Raw genomic sequence first — 21,386 nt, 5'->3', positions numbered from 1 at the left:
ACATCACTATGCAAATCAATGAATTGCACAGTTATTATTGTTGGATAAATGTTTTTTATAAAGTTCAGGTAGAAGAAACACATTTTTATTAATTTCAATTAGTACTTTCATCTGATTGTAAGTAACTTTGGTGTTTGGATGTGCAAAGAGTCCAAATTTTGCATATGATCCAGAACTTCTTACTCATCTAAACATTCCACTGAAATTTTCAATATAATTGAGCATGGCATGTTAATTTGAAACAGTGTTGGCAAATATACTTTCACCCAGATCTCAGTGCAACTTTAAGCTCATTAACTGAAATTTTTTGAGATACTTTTTGTTTCCCTTTTGGGGAAAGGAAAATAAAATAATTGGAAATACTGATCACCTCAAAAAAACCTAACATGGTTTTCCTTTGACATAAACTTCTTACAACACTGACATTGTTTGAATGCAATCCTAAATGGATCCTACTCATTTTGGCCAAGATTGAGAGACTTTATTCTACAGGAGGTCCCATTGGCCTCACTGGGGCTACACAAGAGTAAGGGTAACACAATCTGGCATCAGTTGCTATGGAGAAAGGGGACATTTGCCTCTGGACTTTTCATAGGTCTATATGCTCCACTTTTTGCTACCTCCCCCATGTTGTTTGTTGTTGTTGTTGTTGTTTTTAAATGTGATTATATTATATTCTGCAATTATATGCTGACACAACTTTGTTTCCCTCCCTCTGAAATGGGAGGAGAAGGATAGCTCAGTGGTTTGAGCATTGGCCTGCTAAACCTAGGGTTATAAGTTCAATCTTTGAACAGGCCACTTAAGGATCTGGGGCAAAAATCAGTAGTTGGTCCTGCTAGTGAAGGCAGGGGGCTGGATTCAATGACCTGACAAGGTCCCTTCCAGTTCTAGGAGATAGGTATATCTCAAATTATAAAAATTTTTACAAAATGATGCCCCTGCCTGGCATTTAATGACATTTTAGAGGCTTGATCTGTTTTGCACTAGTAACATTTCCAAAGTATCCTTTATTCCCCTATATGTTTGTATAAAGTTAGATAAAATGGCACTGAATGTTGAAAACAAAGTATTTTGATGTAAATCTTCAATTTTTTTACTTATTAGCCATCCTGTACATGCAAATGAGACTAGATAATAGAGATGAATCACTGAGCCATTAGTATAATTCAGCTAAGGGGGAGATTGTTTAAACCATTTATTCTGTGTGACCTAATATCTGATTTGCAAGCATTATCTGTACAGGATTTGCTCTTAGTGAACTTGGGTTTAGGGATAGTTTGCTTTTGTTGACTCAGAAGCTGATCTATCTGAAATTATAGCTGATTTTATTGCATTATCTGTGGTGGTTGCTGAAAAACACTTCAAAATTTGTGGTTTACAGAGGCATTGGTGTCTGTACTGCTCTGTTTTTAACATATACAGAGATTCTTTATCCAATTTAAACATTAGGTATTTGAGCTTGGATGAGAGATGATTAGTTAAGCCGATCCTGAGTCATTGTGAAAGGCACAGTTCAGAGGTAGATAGGTTCAGCATGTTAATTTTTTTTCTTGTTGAAGAAACTAGCTATGAATGTCTAAACTTTGAGAGACAGGATGGTGATTGATGAAATAGAATGAAAAAAACCAGATTTTGCAAGCTTTGCATCCAAAGAGCCATAGGTATTTGAACATGATGGTTATTGTTTCCCTCTTGATTCTGATGTTTCTATTGGAGTTCCTGGGAATGGGGGTAGTTTGGCTGGTATAGCTCACTCTCACTGAAAAGTATGTGTAACTAACTTCATTCAGAGTTTTCCATGAGACTTTGGGGGTTAGAAGAAATGGTGGCATTGCTCAGCATAGCATACCTTGCCCAGGAACTCTGACTTATAAATTTCTATTTTTCTCACAATATGTTTCTATTCAGAAGGAAGACTTCTTTTCCCCAAGCTGTTGTGGTTTTTTTTTTTTTCATAACTTGACAAAGTAAAAAATTATGACGGATGGGCCCAATCCTGTGGTCATTTAAAATCAAAGGCAAAACTCCCATGGACTTAAATGGTTACAATTTTTGACCTAAAACAGCCACTATTAATAGGATTTAAAAAAAAATTACAAAGGTATTATTTTTGAGAATTACAGGAAATATATGAAAAAGGGCCATGCATTTCACAATATAATTCTAGTACAATGTATCTCTGAATCAGTGGACCACTCCTTCAGTGAGAGAGATACTTTGAATAGCATTTAACCTGTATTTGCAGAGGCAGAACTTTTGATTAGCCAAGAGGGCCCAGATTCTCAAAGGTACATAGTTTCCTAAATTCTATTGATTTCAATGGAAGTTCAGAGTCTCTAAATACCTTTTGAGGACCTGGGCCAAGATTCCTATGTGTAGCAATACCTCTATCTTATAAATAATTCTCGCATATCCTTTTAACTGAAGAAATTTTCTTTTTAAAGGAACGTAAAGTGAAATGGTGCAGGTTGAACCAAAAATCGTCATGTCAAGAAACAACCATATTGGTATAGAAGTGATGATATCATCCCTGATTCGTTAGAATACCTGCCACGTGGAACAGATACCTGAATTAGGGCTTAAGATTTCAGACTTCTTCAGTGAGTAACAAAATCAAATCTTTGGACCAATGTTTTTACTTCACTGTCTCCTCTAATTTATGCCATCAATGTCTCACTAACCTGTTTTTCTTCCCTACATGCAACTTTGGGGCACACTTTTTTGTATGAAAGAAGCTTTGCCAAAGGATTTTTTTTTAAATTTTATTTTATTTTATACTTTGTTCTGTCTTAATATTGAATGCATTTCTGGAATGGTAATCTTCTACATACAATATGTGTCTGAGAAGATTATATCTTATTTTACACACCAGGATTTCTTTATAATTTATTTATTATTCCTGTTATATTTTAAACTGGTGCTAGTCTATGCAGATTTTAAATGTGTTTGTCATATACCATTAGTCACTGTGTGAAATCTCTCAGTAATAGTTAGCCCTTGAATTTTCTGCAGCTAAGGAGAATTTAACACTGATTGATGGTAGATCACTTAGCTGGTTGGCAGACTTTCCAATTTACAGAAGGGAAATTGCTCTTTTCTTTATGCTCATTCCTTCTTCTGCAGGGGGACAGTAAGATATATGTGCCAGGGTGCACATAACAGTGAGAATCTGATTGGCAATACTGCAGGTCTTTTTTTACAATTATGATTTTATCATTTTCAAAAATTGTATACTGAATGTCAAGTGTTTCAGATGCATTGGAAAAAAACCCTCTATTTATCAAATTCTGCTGCTATATCTGCATCATATTCCACATACTAAAAATATGGCCTAACACAATCTTGCATGTAAAAATGACTAAGCTGTCAGCAAATTGCATTTCGTTCATTCTTCCCAAAATTCCTAAATTGTTTACCCTCCAATACTTGATAATCTAAGCAGCTAAATATATGGTTTTAAACTACAGACCTGCGTATATGACATGTGGAAATATGCCTCACTTCTAACATTAATTCTGAAAAATATTAACTACTCTGCACTGAAATAAATGCAGCACATAGGAGGTAAAACACTGGTCCAATACAAGTCAGTTGCAAATTTTCCATTGATTTCACCTATGATACACATGAAAAAATGTTACATGTAATTTGTAGAATCTGCTTTTCTTCAGGGCCTTGGGAAATGCTCTATCGTTAAAGGTTGGTGCGTATCTCAAAATGTACAAATCTATTGAAACTTCTTCTATAAACTTAATTATTTTGTTCTGCAGATGTATTAAATACAAATGCTTTCTATGCAAAATTAGGTTCTGATTTAGAGCCAGTTAAAAATAATTGGAGCCTTTCTCCATTTTCTCCTTTCTGAAAAGATCAAAAGAAGACCCAAATCTTTATATATGTCTTAATGCTCTACAAGGTTTCCAGAGTGCTATGGAAAAAAAGTGTTGACTCTGCTTAGCTTATGCACAGAGGTACTTTTCTAAATTTGTACACATGAGGGTTGGGGAGAATAATTGCTAAAAATCATATTTTTGTGTTGTAGTTTTAGAGCCATATAGCAAAGCAAAACTAACTCCTCCAAAATCTAGATAGAAAGCATAGTAATGAAAACAAATGTGTTTAGTGCATAATTGGGCCCTAATGTACACTTTTCTCAAACACTTCATTGGGAATTCTGCATGTAGTGTAGCTGCAGAATTGTTCCCATAAGAGAGGAGGCAACAACAAAGAAGGCTGTTACACCTACTGTCACAATAAGCCTATTACATTTGAGAGTTCATTTTTGGTGACTTCCTCCACACTCCAGTGTAACTAATAGCAGGCCCGTGGTACTGCAGCTTGAACTATATGCAAGACTAACCATGTAACAAAGAGTTCACCGGTGGAGGAGGATGATGATTATTTCAGGAATTTTATGGAGGCCATCATCATAAGACAACAAGTATAATAGAACCATTACCTTGTGTCCCTATTTTGTGTGTGAATGATCCAGTCTATTGATGATATGATTGTATTCAACAAAATGGAGAGCGAGAAAATGGAAAGCAGATTATCCTCCAAAGTAATCAGCATAAAAACCATGAACATAAAGGCAATATCTTTATTTTAACTCTTCTATTCTATCCCATCCTACTCTTGTCAGTTTCTTATCTGTATCTATAACATTCATATCTGATTGGATAATTTAACTTTCCCGTAGAGGCTGTTTTTGCAAATAATCTATTTGTGGGTATTCATTTCCTCAAAAATAAACACTTAGTTTTGACCTAATAATTTCTTTTTCTAAAATACTACTAAGACATCATGCCTTTTTAAAGTAAAACTACTTTAAAATCTTAGTCTTACTGAAGTTGGGGTTAAGGTTGTGCATTTAAACGTGAGGAACTGGGCATGTGTAATGTAGGTGGTTGTATCTTGGAATTAAAGTAGCTCTTATTGAAGAGTCTGTGAGTGTTTTTAAGGTATTATGATATTCTGAGGTCAGGCATCTGCATTGGTCTGAATGTGAATATTGCTTTAGCTGGTGACTTCCTTGATTTTTAGGGATTGGCATTGATAGGAAATACTATACAATACAGGCTGCTCAAGGGTAACAGAATCTTTGTTGGAATAGCAATGATAATGTCTTCCTACACTTATTCATCTTCAAGGGGTGAGACGTTTACAGCATGGTTGATCTTTCCAGAATATGACTTAATATAAGATTTCAAAAGGTTAAGAAGGCTTTTAAAAAAACTGTTTGTTTGAAACTGGACATGTAAACACAAGCCTGCAGACCTTACTCAGGCTTAACGCCTACTGAACTCAAAGAAAGTATTGCTAGAGCAAAGATTTTTGGGAGCAGGCCTGTAGTTTGTATCCTACATCAAAGGCAACCTGCAAATTATAATTCTTAGAACAGTTCAGACATATGTGGATCAATAGATAAAAAAACAACAAACCAAAACTCCCACCAATCTCAAAAACAGAATATTTAGTAAAATATCTTGTCTAGTAGCATCAGTCATGCTTTAGAATGTAATATAAAGTGATGTGACTGATGCAACCAGATGTGACATCTAAAAACTTAGCATGACAGCTTGAGAAATGTTAATACATGTGGTCTCTAGGACAGCCAAAGATAAATTAGGACTCTTAAAATCTTTTTAAGGGAAAATACTGTCACCGCCTATGATCATATTACCTAAAGGAGTAAAACGTATCATTTCAATATGCCCTGATTAGACAGTGGATATGGGTTTCCGGCTAGGGCAGTACAGGACCAGATCCTCAGCTGGCATAAATTGATGCAGCTCCATTGAAGTCAGCTTGCTTGCGCTAGCTAAGGATCTGCTCCATAATATTCAGTAATATATTGCCCCTATATAGTAGTAGAGTTATCTTACCTTTGTGTGACTCAACCTGGGTAATACTTTCATAACACAGTGTTCACTACCACTGTTGGATGCTTTTTCCATTGCTTTATTAGGCTGAAAGTACTGTCCGTCTGAAAACGAATGTATAATGTAGGAGATATGTATAGGTTGGGAGATTAACTGAGTCAATGTTACATCATTTACACCGGTCAAGTAGGGAAGTAGAAAGTAAAACATTTGGATAAGTGGCTGAGACAACATATGTTAGCTAATGCAGGACAAATCAGTTTGGCTAAAGCGCCCTTTCCCTTCTTTGAAAACTCTGCGGTGCCACTTTTAAAGTTACTAAACTATGTAAGTAGGTTTTCTTCATTTTGTTTTATTAATTTGTTTTTGGAACTGGAACTAGAATCACCAAAATAAGAGACATTGTTTTGTGCCAGTGCCAGCCAGGAACCAGAGCAAGGGTGCTGGATCTATCTAAAAAGAGACTGACTTGAGAAGATTCTTGTCCTCCTGAGGTTTGGAAACTGTTGTTTTACATGACCGTTGGATAAGCAATTCACTGTGATTCATGCATTTGTCACCTCCAGACTTGATTACTGTAACTTGATAGGTGTGGATTGACGGTACAAGTAACATGGAGGCTTCATCTTCTGCAGAACACACCTCCTTAGGAGGTTAAGCTGCTGAGAAAACAGCACTCTTCTGCTCCACTCTCTTCACTGGCTTCCTCTTTGCTTTCATTGATCATTCAAAGCCTTGATCATAATCCTGAAAACCATCCAGGGCTGAGGACCCATTTACAGCCGAGATTTCTCTTCTATCCTTTGGGACAACTCAGCTGACAGTGCCCATGTTGAAGTGCACGAGAGCCAGAGATTGATGCATGTTTAAATTAATGAGATAATTAGTGGAATGAAATGCCAGAGGGATTTGAGCTGACACAAGTCTTGTACATTGTAAGGCACACTGCAAACAATTTATTCCCCTATTCACAGATGCAGTCCTACTATAACCAATATGTGAGAATGAGCAAGTGAAACCCAGGAAGGCTTTCCTAATACAGGTTAAAGGCTGAATCCTCTATAAATTCTACTTTTCACGTCCTCATAGTATACCAGTTCAGCACTCAGATGGGAAAACTTAAAACAGACGGAGAATGTGCTGAGCAGTTGGAGACTTATCCAAACCAAACTCTCTGAATTTGTTGAGGATAGTAACTCAGTAATTGTATCTCCAAGTCCACCCCCACCCCAAAAATCCCCCTGACATTTTTGCCTCATAAATGCTTCTCACAAAATTAACTCTATATCGCTTATATTACTTCCAAAAAACTAAAAAAAGTGTAATTTCAAAAAGAACAGGAGTACTTGTGGCACCTTAGAGACTAACAAATTTATTTCGGCATGAGCTTTCATGAGCTACAGCTCTGTATTTATACATACAGAGAACATGAAAAGGTGGAAGTATGCATACCAACAGGAAGAGTCTAATCAATTGAGATGAGCTATCATCAGCAGGAGGGGAAAAAAAAAACTTTTGAAGTGATAATTAAGATGACCCATAGAAGGTGTGAGGAGAAATAGATTCAATTAGTGTAATGACCCAACCATTCCCAGTCTCTGTTTAGGCCTGAGTTAATTGTGTCTAATTTGCATATTAATTCAAGTTCAGTAGTCTCTCTTTGGAGTCTGTTTTTGAAGGTTTTTTTTGTTGCAAAATTGCCACCTTCAAGTCTATCACTGAGTGGTTAGAGAGGTTGAAGTGTTCTCCCACTGGTTTTTGAATGTTATGATTCCTGATGTCAGATTTGTGTCCATTTATTCTTTTGCGTAGAGACTGTCCGGTTTGGCCAATGTACATGGCAGAGGGGCATTGCTGGCACATGATGGCATATATCACGTTGGTAGATGTGCAGGTGAACGAGCCCCTGATGGTGTGGCTGATGTAATTAGGTCCTATGATGGTGTCACTTGAATAGATATGTGGACAGAGCTGGCATCGGGCTTTGTTGCAAGGATAGGTTCCTGGGTTAGTGTTTATGTTGTATGGTGTGCGGTTGCTGGTTGGGAGGCTGTCTATAAGCGAGGACTGGCCTGTCTCCCAAGATCTGTGAGAGTGAGGGATCATCTTTAAGGATAGGTTGTAGATCTTTGATGATGCGCTGGAGAGGTTTTAGTTGGGGGCTGTAGGTGATGGCTAGTGGCGTTCTGTTATTTTCTTTGTTGGGCTTGTCCTGTAGTAGGTGGCTTCTGGGTACTCTTCTGGCTCTGTCAATCTGTTTTTTTCACTTCAGTAGGTGGGTACTGTAGTTTTAAGAATGCTTGATAGAGATCTTGTAGGTGTTTATCTCTGTTTGAGGGATTGGAGCAAATACGGTTGTATCTTAGATTTTGGCTGTAAACAATGGATTGTGTGGTGTGTCCTGGATGGAAGCTGGAGGCATGTAGGTAAGTATAGCGGTCAGTGGGTTTCCGGTATAGGGTGGTGTTTATGTGACCATCGCTTATTAGCACAGTAGTGTCTAGGAAATGGGCCGCTTGTGTGGATTGGTCTAGGCTGAGGTTGATGGAAATTGTTAAAATCATGGTGGAATTCCTCGAGGGCTTCTTTTCCATGAGTCCAGATGATGAAGATGTCATCAATGTAGCACAAGTAGAGTAGGGGCGTTAGGGAATGAGAGCTAAGGAAGCGTTGTTCTAAGTCAGCCATAAAGATGTTGGCATACTGTGGGGCCATGCGGGTACCCATAGCAGTGCCACTGACTTGAAGGTATATATTGTCCCCAAATGTGAAATAGTTGTGGGTGAGGACAAAGTCACAAAGTTCAGCCACCAGGTTAGCCGTGATATTATCGGGGATACTATTCCTGATGGCTTGTAGTCCATCTTTGTGTGGAATGTTGGTGTAGAGGGCTTCCACATCCATAGTGGCCAGGATGGTGTTTTCTGGAAGATCACCAATGGATTGTAGTTTCCTCAGGAAGTCAGTGGTGTCTCGAAGATAGCTGGAAGTGCTGGTAGCATACGGTCTGAGGAGAGAGTCCACATAGCCAGACAATCCTGCTGTTAAGGTGCCAATGCTTGAGATGATGGGGTGTCCAGGATCTCCAGGTTTATAGATCTTGGGTAGCAAATAGAATACACCTGGTCGGGGTTCTAGGCTTGTGTCTGTACAGATCTGTTCCTGTGCTTTCTCAGGGAGTTTTTTGAGCAGATGGTGTAGTTTCTTTTGGTAATCATCAGTGGGATCAGAGGGTAATGGCCTGTAGAATGTGGAGTTAGAGAGCTGCTTAGCAGCCTCTTGTTCATATTCCGACCTATTCATGATGACAACAGCACCTCCTTTGTCAGCCTTTTTGATTATGATGTCAGAGTTGTTCTTGAGGCTGTTGATGGCATTGTGTTCAGCACGGCTTAGGTTATGGGGCAAGTGATACTGTTTTTCCACAATTTCAGCCCGTGCATGTTGATGGAAGCAATCTATGTAGAAGTCCAGTCTGTTGTTTCGACCCTCAGGAGGAGTCCATGCAGAATCCTTTTTATTATAGCGTTGGTAGGAAGGATTCTGTGGGTTAGTATGTTGTTCAGAGGTGTGTTGGAAGTATTCTTTGAGTCGGAGACGGCGAAAGTAGGATTCTAGTTCACCACAGAACTGTATCATGTTCGTGGGTCTGGAAGGACAAAAGGAGAGGCCCTGAGATAGGACAGATTCTTCTGCTGGGCTAAGAGAATAGCTGGAAAGATTAACAATATTGTTGGGTGGGTTAAGGGAGCTACTGTTGTGGCTCCTTGTGCCATGTAGCAGTGTAGACAGTTAATGTCTTTTTTTCTTTTGTAGAGAAGCAAAGTTTGTGTTGTAAATGGCTTGTCTAGTTTTTGTAAAGTCTATCCATGAGGAAGTTTGTGTTGAAGGTTGGTTTTTCATGAGAGTATCTACTTTTGAGAGTTCAGTCTTAATCTTCCCCTGTTTGCTGTATAGGATGTTGATCAGGTGATTTCACAGTTTCTTTGAGTGTGTGGCACAATCTGTCAGCATAGTCTGTGTGATACGTAGATTGTAATGGATTTTTTACCTTTAGTCCTTTTGGTATGATGTCCATCTGTTTGCATTTGGAAAGGAAGATGTCTCTCTGTATCTGTATGAGTTTTTTCATGAAATCTATTAGCCATAATGAACATCTTTTGTTTTTTAACATCTGCAAACATAATGTTTCTGTAGTTGTATGACATTTGATAAGACTCACAAGCAACAGTGGCATTTCATGGAGAAAATAGATTTATATAAGATTAAATATAATACAATTATTCTTAAAAAGTATATTCAGTTGCACAGTAATTTAGATTGAAATACTTTAAAGTGAAAGGAGAGATTTGGTGGAATTTGAGTAAGTACATTAATTCTACTGAAAAGAAAACTCCAGCCTATGATACAGGTGTTTTGAAAGCACAACTCCTCAGTGCTGAGCAATGGCCCAGCTGTTTCACAACAAATATAAAACACCCATTAAATCTCAACATTACTGTTGTGTGCCACAACCTTGGGAGGAAAAAAAAGTCATTTGTTTGTAAACTACTATCACATTAGCCATTGAGGCCAATTGAGAGCGCCTCCAAATCTGACAGAACGATTTTAAATGAAGAGGGTAGAATTGTTTACTAAGACATTGAGTGGCAGTCTAATATATTAAATCAGTTCAGAAGATTGTAAAATGCATTAGCATTAGCAATTTAATACCACCAACAAATTTAACTGTCACTCATGAGCATATCCGTCCTTGTTAAAAGAAAAAAATAAGCTCCTTCTTTGTCTTGATGGACAATGATGTTAAAGGAGACAAATGCCTTTCTGCGTACATTGGTCACTACAGGGCTGCATTTCATTTATCATAATTAACTTGCACAGATGTACTGGTGGCTTTTTGGGGGGTGGGGGAAAGGCAAAAAGTGTTACATGTTCAAGTTTGCGAATGAAGTCTGTTCATTGCAACCAAGGCTGAGCTTGTCACCTTCTTGGGCCAGGTTTTCAACCAATTTAGGAGTGTAATTATATGCCAAATGTGTACATGTGACTTTTTTTGATTGCACATAACAATTGTGCAGTTGCATATTCAACTGGTGGATTATGGGTATTTTAAAAAAAAATCCAATTTGAGGGCAGACTCATGCAAATGGGGTGTACAATGACATCCAAACATCAGAATATAGCTGTTACATAGTTGAAAAAATTAAATAAACAAAATGCCAACCAATTGACTTCTGAATATTTTCATGAATAATACATGGAGTTTGACTCTCTGTAACTGGTGTGGCCATGTTATTCAGGCATATTTGGATGACTGCTGGATCTTTGTGTAAAAGTTAATTAATTCCAATATTTGGATGTTAGTTAGCATAATTCATCTGAAGATTTGTAGATGTTCATCATTTGATTATCTTCTGATAAAGCTTCGGTCACCCAATCATGAAACAAAAACATACTATGTGATTCTGACCAATCACAGAACAGGAAAACCCAATACTAAACAGATGAAGTAAATAAAATGAATATACTCAAACCATAGTTACAAATCTCCTCTTAGAAGAAGATGTAACAAAACCATGTCAGGAGAACTGTGTGTCTCTGAACTGGAGATAGAAAAGACATATTGTAAGAGAGAGTTTAGTTCAAGATTGTGTCCTACAGTGATTTTTCTACTGTTTTATCAGTGCACTCTTAAGTGATGCAGTTTACACCTCACTCATGGGGAGTTTGTGCATGCCTTTGGTATGTTACACAACATTTGGTACCTAAAATTGGGTGTATGGGGGGAGTGACAAACTAAAGCTAAATTGAGACAAGAATTACAACAAAAATAATCCTACTCTTGTCCTTCTTGAGGGGTAAGAATTAGTAGGAAGCTGAACTTGTCCCTTCCCTTTTCCTCTTCTTGGCAACAGTTTCAAGCAGATTAGAGTGTATTCATCAAAATAGCTCAATGACTAAAAACTAGGAAATTATTTTTGACAATGTTTGATTCCCCCGACCCCTGTATTTTTTTTACAAGTTACTATATATAAAATAAAAACACAACTGTTAGCTGATAGTTTTACATTTTGCTCAGGTGCCTCCCAAATCACTTTAAAATGAGTTTCTGAAGCTACTAGTAGCTATAAAACTGTTAAGTAACCATGATGTTGAAACCATTTGTTAGAGAGCTTATTCCTTCACTCTCCCACTTCTCTGGTCCTTCTTGCATGAACAGAGAGCAACAATACACAAAGTCCAAAGGTGCAAACAATTCAATGTTTATTGGGGTGAACTTCCAGCAAGCTTAAATTCAAGTTCCTTTTTCCTTATTTTCGAATCCCCACTTACTTCCTGTTTGCCCCTAATTTATATAGTAATAATCACAGCTATACCTTAACCATCATTCTACTAAAATTTACCTAACCAATCCTAACATATTGTAACATGATTAGCCAACCAATTATATCCCACCACCTTAATTAGTTTACACCCAGCAAAATTAATTATACAGCAGACAGAAACAATCACAGAACCAGATAGAGACCATGCAAATAAACATACAAAATGATACAGAAGTGAGGATTTCACGACTACATCTATACAGACATAAGGGTTTTCCAGCTGTGTCTATTGATAAGTGAGTTCTTACCAGACAGAAAACTATTAAACTAAATTTTCTTTCACATCTTCTAGGCTCTTCCCTTTCTGGAGGTGATAGATCGGATCACCTTCCTAACAGCCCTAGATTGCCTTATTTCAATATGACTAAACAGGGCCTCAGACTGTCACAGTGAGAGAAGGCCCTTACACAGATAGAATCAAAATCATCGTCTTTCTTTTATACCTCTGTAACTAGCTAAGTGATAAGAATACATCTAAATTCTTAAAGTATAGGCCTTTGCAGACAGGCTTGAATATCTATATCCTAACACTGTTCATAATTAACATAAGTTTAATAAAAACAAATACAGCAATATACAATTAAATGCAACACCATCCCCAAGTATGAGCAACATCAGTCACAGATGATGGATCAAGTAGAAATATTTATCCTTGTCTTCACAGTTTTCTCCCTGAAAGATGTTTTCATTGTTAGACTGTCATCGTGAAGCTTAGCTATCAGTGGTGGTGTCTTTCATATAGTGCAACTTTCAGCAAAAAGCAGTGTTAGCTCTTTTGCTGGGCTATTTGTATTACATAACTCAAGTGCCTGATTGTCGTAGTAACTGGAAATGTTTGAACATGATTTCATCTCTGTTGTTTGCAGTTGTGTTGAGCTGTGTTAGCTCCAGGATATGAGAGAGACAAGGTAGGTGAGGTAATACCTTGAAGTGGACCAACTTCTATTGGTGGAAGGTACAAGCTTTTGAGCTACCCAGATCTCTTCTTCAGGTCTGGGGAAGGAAGCAGAGTGTCTGAGCTAAATAGACCTGGAGACAGATTGCTAAGCAGAAGGTGTAAGGCATGTTGGAACACACTTGAAGTGGGCAATTGTGGGTGAGATTGTTATGCTATAAAGGGGCTGAAGTGGGCATTAAGGGAGCAGGCAGTGTTGTATGTTACAAATGGTTCTAATGAGCCATAAAACCAGTGTCCATGTTAAGACCATGGTTTCTAGCAGAGTTATGAATGTAAGTTCCCAGGCTTCCCCTTTGAATATGTTGCGCAGGTGTCCTTTGAGGACAAGTATTGAAAAATTAGATAAGAAGTAACCACTTTGTGCAAAGCATGTGTCCAGAGATAAGGTGGTTTTCTCTCTCTCTCTTTTATTTTAAATCATTTTTCTTTGTGAGCTCATTTGAGAGCATAGTGATTGTCTGGTTTCACCTGCATAGTTGTGGCATTTGAGGCACTGGATGAGATAAGTACGTCAAGGACCCAGGAATCTTAAAAGCTGTGTTGTGGAGGTATTGATCATTGTAGCAGCGGAAATATGTTTGTGGGTTTTGCATCTGTTGTGCTGGCAGGGTCTGGTGCTGCTTTGTTTTGGTGTTTCCTGGTCTGTGGGGAGGTTGGCCTCTGTTTGCCAGAAGCTGGGAATGGGCAATAGGGGTTGGATCACTTGATGATTACCTGTTCTGTTCATTCCCCCAGGGGTACCTCACATTGGCCACTGTCGGAAGACAGGATACTGGGCTAGATGGACCTTTGGTCTGACCCAGTATGTTCTTATGATAATGAGCTTGACAAAGTTGGGGGACTGTTTGAAGGCCAGAAAAAGGATGTTGGGAAAGATTTCTTTCAGGGTGTGGTCCCTATCAAATATGGGCTGTAATTGTTCAATGATACAATTTCTGCAGGCAGCTTCAGAATTCCAGAATGGTATATTCTTCCCTGTCTGCATTGAAGTTATTTATGCAGCACAGACTCTAGCCTTTATCTATGAATTTTGGAGGAATCTTGTTTGGAACTCATGTCCTAAAGCAGGGGTTGGCAAACTTTCAGAAGTGCTGTGCCGAGTCTTCATTTATTCACTCTGATTTAAGGTTTTGTGTGCCAGTCATACATTTTAACGTTTTTAGAAGGTCTCTTTTTATGTCTATAACATATAACTAAACTATTGTTGTATGTAAAGTAAATAAGATTTTTAAAATGTTTAAGAAGCTTCATTTAAAATTAAATAAAAATGCAGAGCCCCCCTGAACCGGTGACCAGGACCCGGGTAGCGTGAGTGCCACTGAAAATCAGCTCGTGTGCAGCCTTTGGCACGAGTGCCATAGGGTGCCTACCCCTGTCCTAAAGCAGCCCAATGGGTTGTATGCTGACAGTTGCTGATAGACATGTCACAATAGCCAAAATAGAGAGTGAGGAAGATACTTTTGCAACCTTTTTGCATAGTGTTGCCTGCTCTAGTTCATTTGTTATCCATGTCACTTGTGGGGTTTTTTTGCATCTTGGTTAGTAGTTTTTTTTCTTCCTCTTCACTATAACTGGATTACTCTGATGAAGAATGCATTTTCTATCTTCTCTCAAAAAGGTGTTGGAATGAGCAAAGGATTTCCTCTCTCCAAAGCAATCTGAAACATTCCCATTTCTCCTGCCACAATCAATTCTCCAGACTTTCTTCTCCTTTCCCCCAGCATATCAAAGGGAAAAGCTTCAGACAATGGATTTATTTTTCAAACAGAGCAACACAAAACATGAAGTATTATTTAAATAACTTTGACTTTTTTTTATGTCAAAGTCGTGATATCTGAGGGGGGAAAAACGGTTTGGTTACTAAAATGTATGCAGTATATCACAAAGGTATGCATCTTCCCAGATTTACCAGATATCCTGTTATGAATGTGCATAATATTCAGCTAGGAAAAGATACAGTAAAACCTCAGATACGAAATAACCTGTCAACCACATGCCTCATTTGGAACTGGAAGTATGCAATTAGACAGCAGAAAAGGAGCCCCCCCCTCCAAAAAAAAAAAAAAAAAAAAAAGAAAAGAAAAGAAAAAGCAAATACAATACAGTACTGTGTTAAATGTAAACTACTAGAAAAAGGGAAATTTTTTTAAAAAATTGACAAGGTAAGGAAACTGTTTGTTTCTGTCTGTAGCGAGGCAGTGGAATACCCCACAGCCCCGCCGAGGGTCGAACTGGCCCAAACATGAATGTGGGCAGAGCCACTGGGTCTTGTGCCCACCCCTCAGAGGTCACGGCGCAGATCCGGAAGTATAAAAGCTCACCTGCAGAACTCATTTGGGCCCCAACTGCCGGAGAGACCAGACGTCTGTGACTGAGCTCCCTCTTGGGAGACAGCAGCAGACCGCAGCTGGCCTGACCTCACACCCGACCAGCCGAGCCTACCCCTCACCCGTTATCCCGAGGACTGGACAAGCCTGCCTCTTCCCAGCTACCCCGAGGAGGAGCCGAGCCTGCCCCGTGCCAACTACCCCTAGGAACAGTCAAGCCTGCCCTTCGCTGCGTACCCAGAGGAACCGATGGTGTTAGGGACCGCCGAGGACGCTAGCACGACCCAGGTACCCTACGAGGGGGAGTGTGGAAGTAGCCCGGGGGCAGCTGACCCCAGTCTGGCTGCAGCACTGCCTGAACCTATGTCAGTGTGTTGCGGCCAGGATCCCCACTGACAGCAGCGAGTCTTTACCGCTGCTAGGGCCCCGGGCTGGGACGCAGTGGAGTGGGAGGGCCTGCGTCCCCCCCCGCCACCCACTCCTTGGGTGACAGGCTCCCCCCTTGTCCTTTTTCTGGCCTGGAGAGGCTAGGACTATTTGACTATTGACTCAGCCCCGGCTTAAGGGCCCAAGCCCCTAACAGAGTGTGTGTTCTTCCACACTACTGCAGAGCCTGGACAGACGGCAAAGTAGAGCGAAGCGGTGGGATGCCCCACCGAGGGCCGAATCTCGACCGAACCCTGTTATACTGTCCTTGATGCTTGTTTCATTTAAATTAAGATGGTTAAAAGCATTTTTCTTCTGCATAGTAAAGTTTCAAAGCTGTTTTAAGTCAGTGTTCAGTTGTAACATTTGAAAGAACAACCATAGCATTTTGTTCAGAGTTACAAACACCCTCTGTTCCCAAGGTGTTTGTGACTCTGAGATTCTACTGTATGCCCTAAACTAGCAGAAATTGATCTTTCTTGCAGTCTCCTTTTTCTTGTGAGATGCACGAGTTAGAAGTTTCCCCACAATTATGACAGGAAACAATTATTTGCATTGGTGGGATTTATTTTTAAAAAGTATATAAGGCAAATATGTTTCCTCTTTTTTTTTTAAATAAAAATATCATACATTCAATAATATACATTCTACATATCCCCACCCCTCATTTTTGCCCATAGCTGTACTGGTTAAGAGTGAGGCTGCAGAAAAGATGATGATACCTTTTATAATTTTATCTTAAAGCTGAGTGTAATTTTTCTGAAAAATGTAGATTTAGAGGCCTGAATAATTCATCTAATCTGTGGAACATGATTGAAGCCATGTTTTGAAGGAGCTATCTTAGGTCTCCAAGGCTAAAGGGAATCACAATTTGGTTATATACTTCCTTGAAACATAGTGTTAGTGTGAGTATAAAGGTAGTAGCATACTCTCGCAGGGGTGATATGAGGATAGATACATTAGAATTTTTGAGTACTTTGTTTTTATGGTAATAGGTACTTAGGATCATATAAGTTAGATAGATGTACCTTTTTTAATTACACAACATTTGAGGACAGAAAGGGACTGTGTTTTGTTTTTTTTTAGGTATCCATACTGAAGTCACACCAAATAAAATGTTGTTAAAAAATTCTCTTTTTTGCTCAAAGTAAGATGACGACAAGATCTCATTAAGACACAACTCCCTAAAACACAGTGCCGTTAACCTTGCCACAGCGCTGGCTCTGTACCAACACAAACGTAAAAGACAAAAGCTAGTGAATTGCTGACTTCAATACCTCAACTACAGGTGGTTAGAAATTTTCTGATGCAAATGCCTATATGTTGAACCCAAAATCTCCCACAAAAAATCTCAGGCTTGCCTTGTCTGACTGGCAGGTTTCCCTCAGAGGCCTGCCTGGATCCCTGCCAGCTCCACTGGATCTCCAGGATCTGTTGCTTGGAGGTAATCCCACCATGTGGACTGCATCAGGGCTGGTGATCCAGGGCTTCCAGGATCCCTGCCATGGAACCTGGAGATCCTAACTCAGTTTCCGGGGTCTGCAGCTCCAGGATAGCCCTGAGCAGTCTACCTGGCAAGACTGCCCAGGAGCCACAGACAAGAATGGTCTTGCCAATCCAAGGAAGCATGTTTTGTTTTGGAAACACTATTTGATAGTGTTTCCAAAATGGAGATTTTAAGAAACTTTGAAAAAGTTTTCATTTGGATTTGGAACTAAACCAAATTTTTGAATGTTGAAATTTGTTGTAAACTGGAAATCCCGAGTTTCAGTCCGTTCTAATCCCAACAAATTTCATTGTACTTGGCCTGTCTCTCCCAGGTTTTTCCTCATTGTATAGAACTTGTTAAATATGTGACCAGGCTTTAATTACAAAAGAGGAACTGTCTCTTCTTTGGGCATTAATGCTAATCAGAATGTTGTCTCCATGGTAATGGGCTATGGCATTTAACCCATTTACTAGTGCAATGAAAAGACGTGCTCCTCACACATCCTGTTGGTGTCTTCATACATAGTTTTGGTGTCATCTCTGACCTAATTTCTGTGCAGAGGAGAGAGAATCTGCCTCATGATTAGGGATACTGGTATAATTATCTACCTTGATTCAAATTCTGTGTCTTCCAGCTAAGAAATTATTTTAAGAGATGTGATAGCAGCTACTTTCTTTCCTAAGACTTATTTTTGTGTAAGCTGAGTCCAGGCAATTCATTGATAATCGGATGCACATGGTATGCTTGACACTGCACTGATGTGGTGGGGAAAGAAAGTGAGGAAGGCATAAAGATAGGTAGGAAGATAAGTTTCTTGACCATTTGATCTAGACATATTTGTCTTCATTTTCACTCTTCAACTGTTTTTTCCTTACTGATTCTGCATTTTTGTAAGCACAGGTACTTGTGAGAGCAATTTTACATCTATGGACAAGTAGGATGTTTTTCATTTAGAAGTCAATAAATATTTTGCATATACAATCAAGTACTTAGATAACTAAGTTATGCTCAGAAATAGATTTGGGAGTAGAACTGCACCTTCAGTTTTTTGCTCTTGCAAACAGAGGGCGCACAGTGAAGGGTCAGTTGGAAAATAATTTTTTTTATAAAAAAAATTGGTGATGAAAATTCTTTTGGTTACATTTTTTTTCCATTTAAAAAAGGGAAAACTAGAAAATTGAAAAGTTTTCCATTTTGTGTGTTTGAGATTTTAACAGAAAATATAAAATGATTGAGGAAAATAGATATTCTATGAAAATATTCCACTTAAATGTTTTTTGTTTTGTTTTGTTTTTGGGGGGGTGCGGAAAGAAGTTTCAATAGAAAATTTTCAAACAGCCCTAGAAGCCAGGATTTGGAAATCTGGCCCTTGGCAACATATAGCGCAAAAATATTTTGCAAATGACAGTCCCAAATAAAAAGTCCTTGAAGTTAGCCAAGGCTTCTCACAGACATAGCAGTGCTCTGTAGTAACACTTTTAGCACTTCCATTTAACATATTAATTTCTGTTTAATGGACTCTTCAGTTTTTGCATACATGCTTCTTCCTCCACACATGCAAAGCTCATAGTGTAACATCTCTACTCCCAAGATCAGCCTGATTTTTAACCAATATTATTATTTTAAAAGCATAATTGCTCTGACTGGCATATGTGGTTGCAAAGAATGATTGCAATTAGATTCTGACAGAGGTAAATAGAACTATTTTAGACACATTGATGTTTATAGATCTTTTTTGTTTCCTAGAAGGTGACCTCCTGGCAAACTCAGACACTAGAATATAGCAACACAAATGGATATTATAAAAATTAATTCACTGGTTTGAAATCCATCAGCTTAGGTAATTCCCACATCTCTTTCCAGTCCATTAAATACTCTATTTTTTAATTGAAGTTATCATATTTATTTTCTCATTCTCACCTGTTTTGGTATGCTACATTTCTTCTGTAATTTCTCTAGTGATTTGTGCTTGGATTAGTCTATTTCTTCCATTATCTCTGATTTAATTGGCCCCTATCCTATAGGAAAGGCTCTGTGCCAGTTTTGAAGTTGGTTTTTCATAGTTTGGATTCATCTATGCCTTGAAAGTTTCACAGAAGGTGCATTTATCATTGTTTTATGGAAAATATTAATAATGAAATGCCAGCCTACCAAGGAAACTGTAAATAATAAATACAAGACAAGACAACTGTATTCAAAGATCAAACTCTCATTTCAGAGGGTTAGAATTTACTTGTTTGCTCTGTCAAAAAAAAGAATTTATTCTTTCTCAGTGAAATATATATTACGAGCATAGTAAAGCAATCATTCAATATGCTGTAAAATATATCACATAATGGCTGAAATATTTGTTAGCTGAAAAGTGTATCCAATCATAACATGGTGGGGTTTGATTGTAAATCTCTGCTTCATAACAGTGACTGAAGGGAGGAGGTTTATGTTTATATATTGTCATTTCACTGCCTTATACTTTTTTGTGTGAAGCATGTGAAAGTGAAGACGACTTTTAAAATTGCAAGCTTTAAACTGGTGCTTTAAATCCATGGTTTATTTGCAACAGTCATTCAACTGGGAAGATCATCTGGGACCTGATCCAATGAAGGAAGTGACTTCAATGGACTTCGGATCAGGTCCTCGAGCTTGCTTTATGCTTGACCACTGATGAAGGTTTAGGACAATTGCCACCGTGCTAGACTCACTTGCAGGGACTCTCAACTGGAATAACTCCTAATGCCACCCCAAACCTGCTGTAGATATAGAGGGCATAGCTGCAAGACATGAACTAAGACTCGAATACTTCTGTAATGTGGCTATTCTCAGTTATGAATTTGGCCCCTGTGGCTTGTTAGCACCTGGTGTAAATTACAGGAGCCCTCTAATTTTTGCTGCTGATCAGCCCAGTATACATAGACCACATCATCGGGGAGGGCAAAAGTGAGCTCTTCAAGTTTGAGAAACCAAAGTTTGAGGCTCTATGTATTAGAAGATCCTTTTGAAAATGAAATCTTCACCATATTGCACTCCAGGAATGATGTACACTAAAAAAACAAAACAACCCCTCTTCTCTTTTCCACGTAAAATCAAGCCAAGTTCCTTTCAGTACTTGGAAAACAAACAAAGTCTCTTCTGCCCTTTGTGCAGTCACTAATATTCTCTGCTCATATACCCTGAGGGATGACTAGATCAAATACAATGGCACTTTGCAATCTCAATCGTTCTCAAGAACTTGAAGTGCTAATACAATGTTGCTGAAGTTTGAAACTTATTGCAGAATTTAAACCTGCTGGATGATGTTCAAAGTCAAGGATGTTTAAATGCATTTCAGTAAAGCTGGACATGAGTCCAATAGTCATATGAGGGGGTGACTTTATAATAAATAGTCTTATAAGGAGAAAGTATTTAATTTAAAAAAAAAGAAAAAAAAACAAACCGATAAGGCAGTTCACGGGAATATGCCAAACTACATAGGAAAGTTAGTTTTCCATGTCTTGACACCCTTTGTGATACACCATTGGATAAGCCTCTCATATCTCAATAATATGTGTAAATCCAGTAACACTGTGATTCCAAATTGACAAATCTGTAGGAAGCTTAAAGGAAAGACATTATGGAATTACACCAAATCCAGATTGCAGGCATTCAGCTTTGGGTAAAGTCTGCAGGCTGGATTCATAAAACAGATTGCAAACAGAGCTTCTGCAGTTTTGAATTAATGAACAAACCATATTCTTATCTGTTATATGCAAAGGCAGATAAATGTTGAATAATTAACATGCACTGGATCACCCCATGCCTGTTAAAGCCCACAAAGAGCTTAAGGGAAGTAAATCTCAGTGAATGCCCCCTTTATAAATTTCCTTCCTGATTCTTCAATCTAGAGCCAGGATTTGACCCTCCTCCCACTTCAGAATCAAA

At 38.5% G+C, this 21,386-nt stretch overlaps 1 long non-coding RNA gene across 7 annotated transcripts in view; it reads left to right on the top strand.

Annotated features, from left to right (window-relative positions):
* Positions 1-21,386, top strand: part of LOC120384234 — a 109,783-nt gene that overhangs the window by 45,257 nt on the left and 43,140 nt on the right. For all 7 annotated transcript variants that reach the window (XR_005588698.1, XR_005588696.1, XR_005588692.1 and 4 more), the window contains one exon: positions 2,448-2,603. This is a non-coding gene — a long non-coding RNA (uncharacterized LOC120384234). The remainder of the gene's footprint in view (positions 1-2,447; positions 2,604-21,386) is intronic.

This window comes from Mauremys reevesii, linkage group 16 (genome assembly GCF_016161935.1).
Source record: "Mauremys reevesii isolate NIE-2019 linkage group 16, ASM1616193v1, whole genome shotgun sequence".
NCBI lineage: Eukaryota > Metazoa > Chordata > Testudines > Geoemydidae > Mauremys > Mauremys reevesii.
The sequence above is the reverse complement of the archived record's forward strand: the minus strand, read 5'-3'. Positions and strand labels throughout refer to the sequence as shown.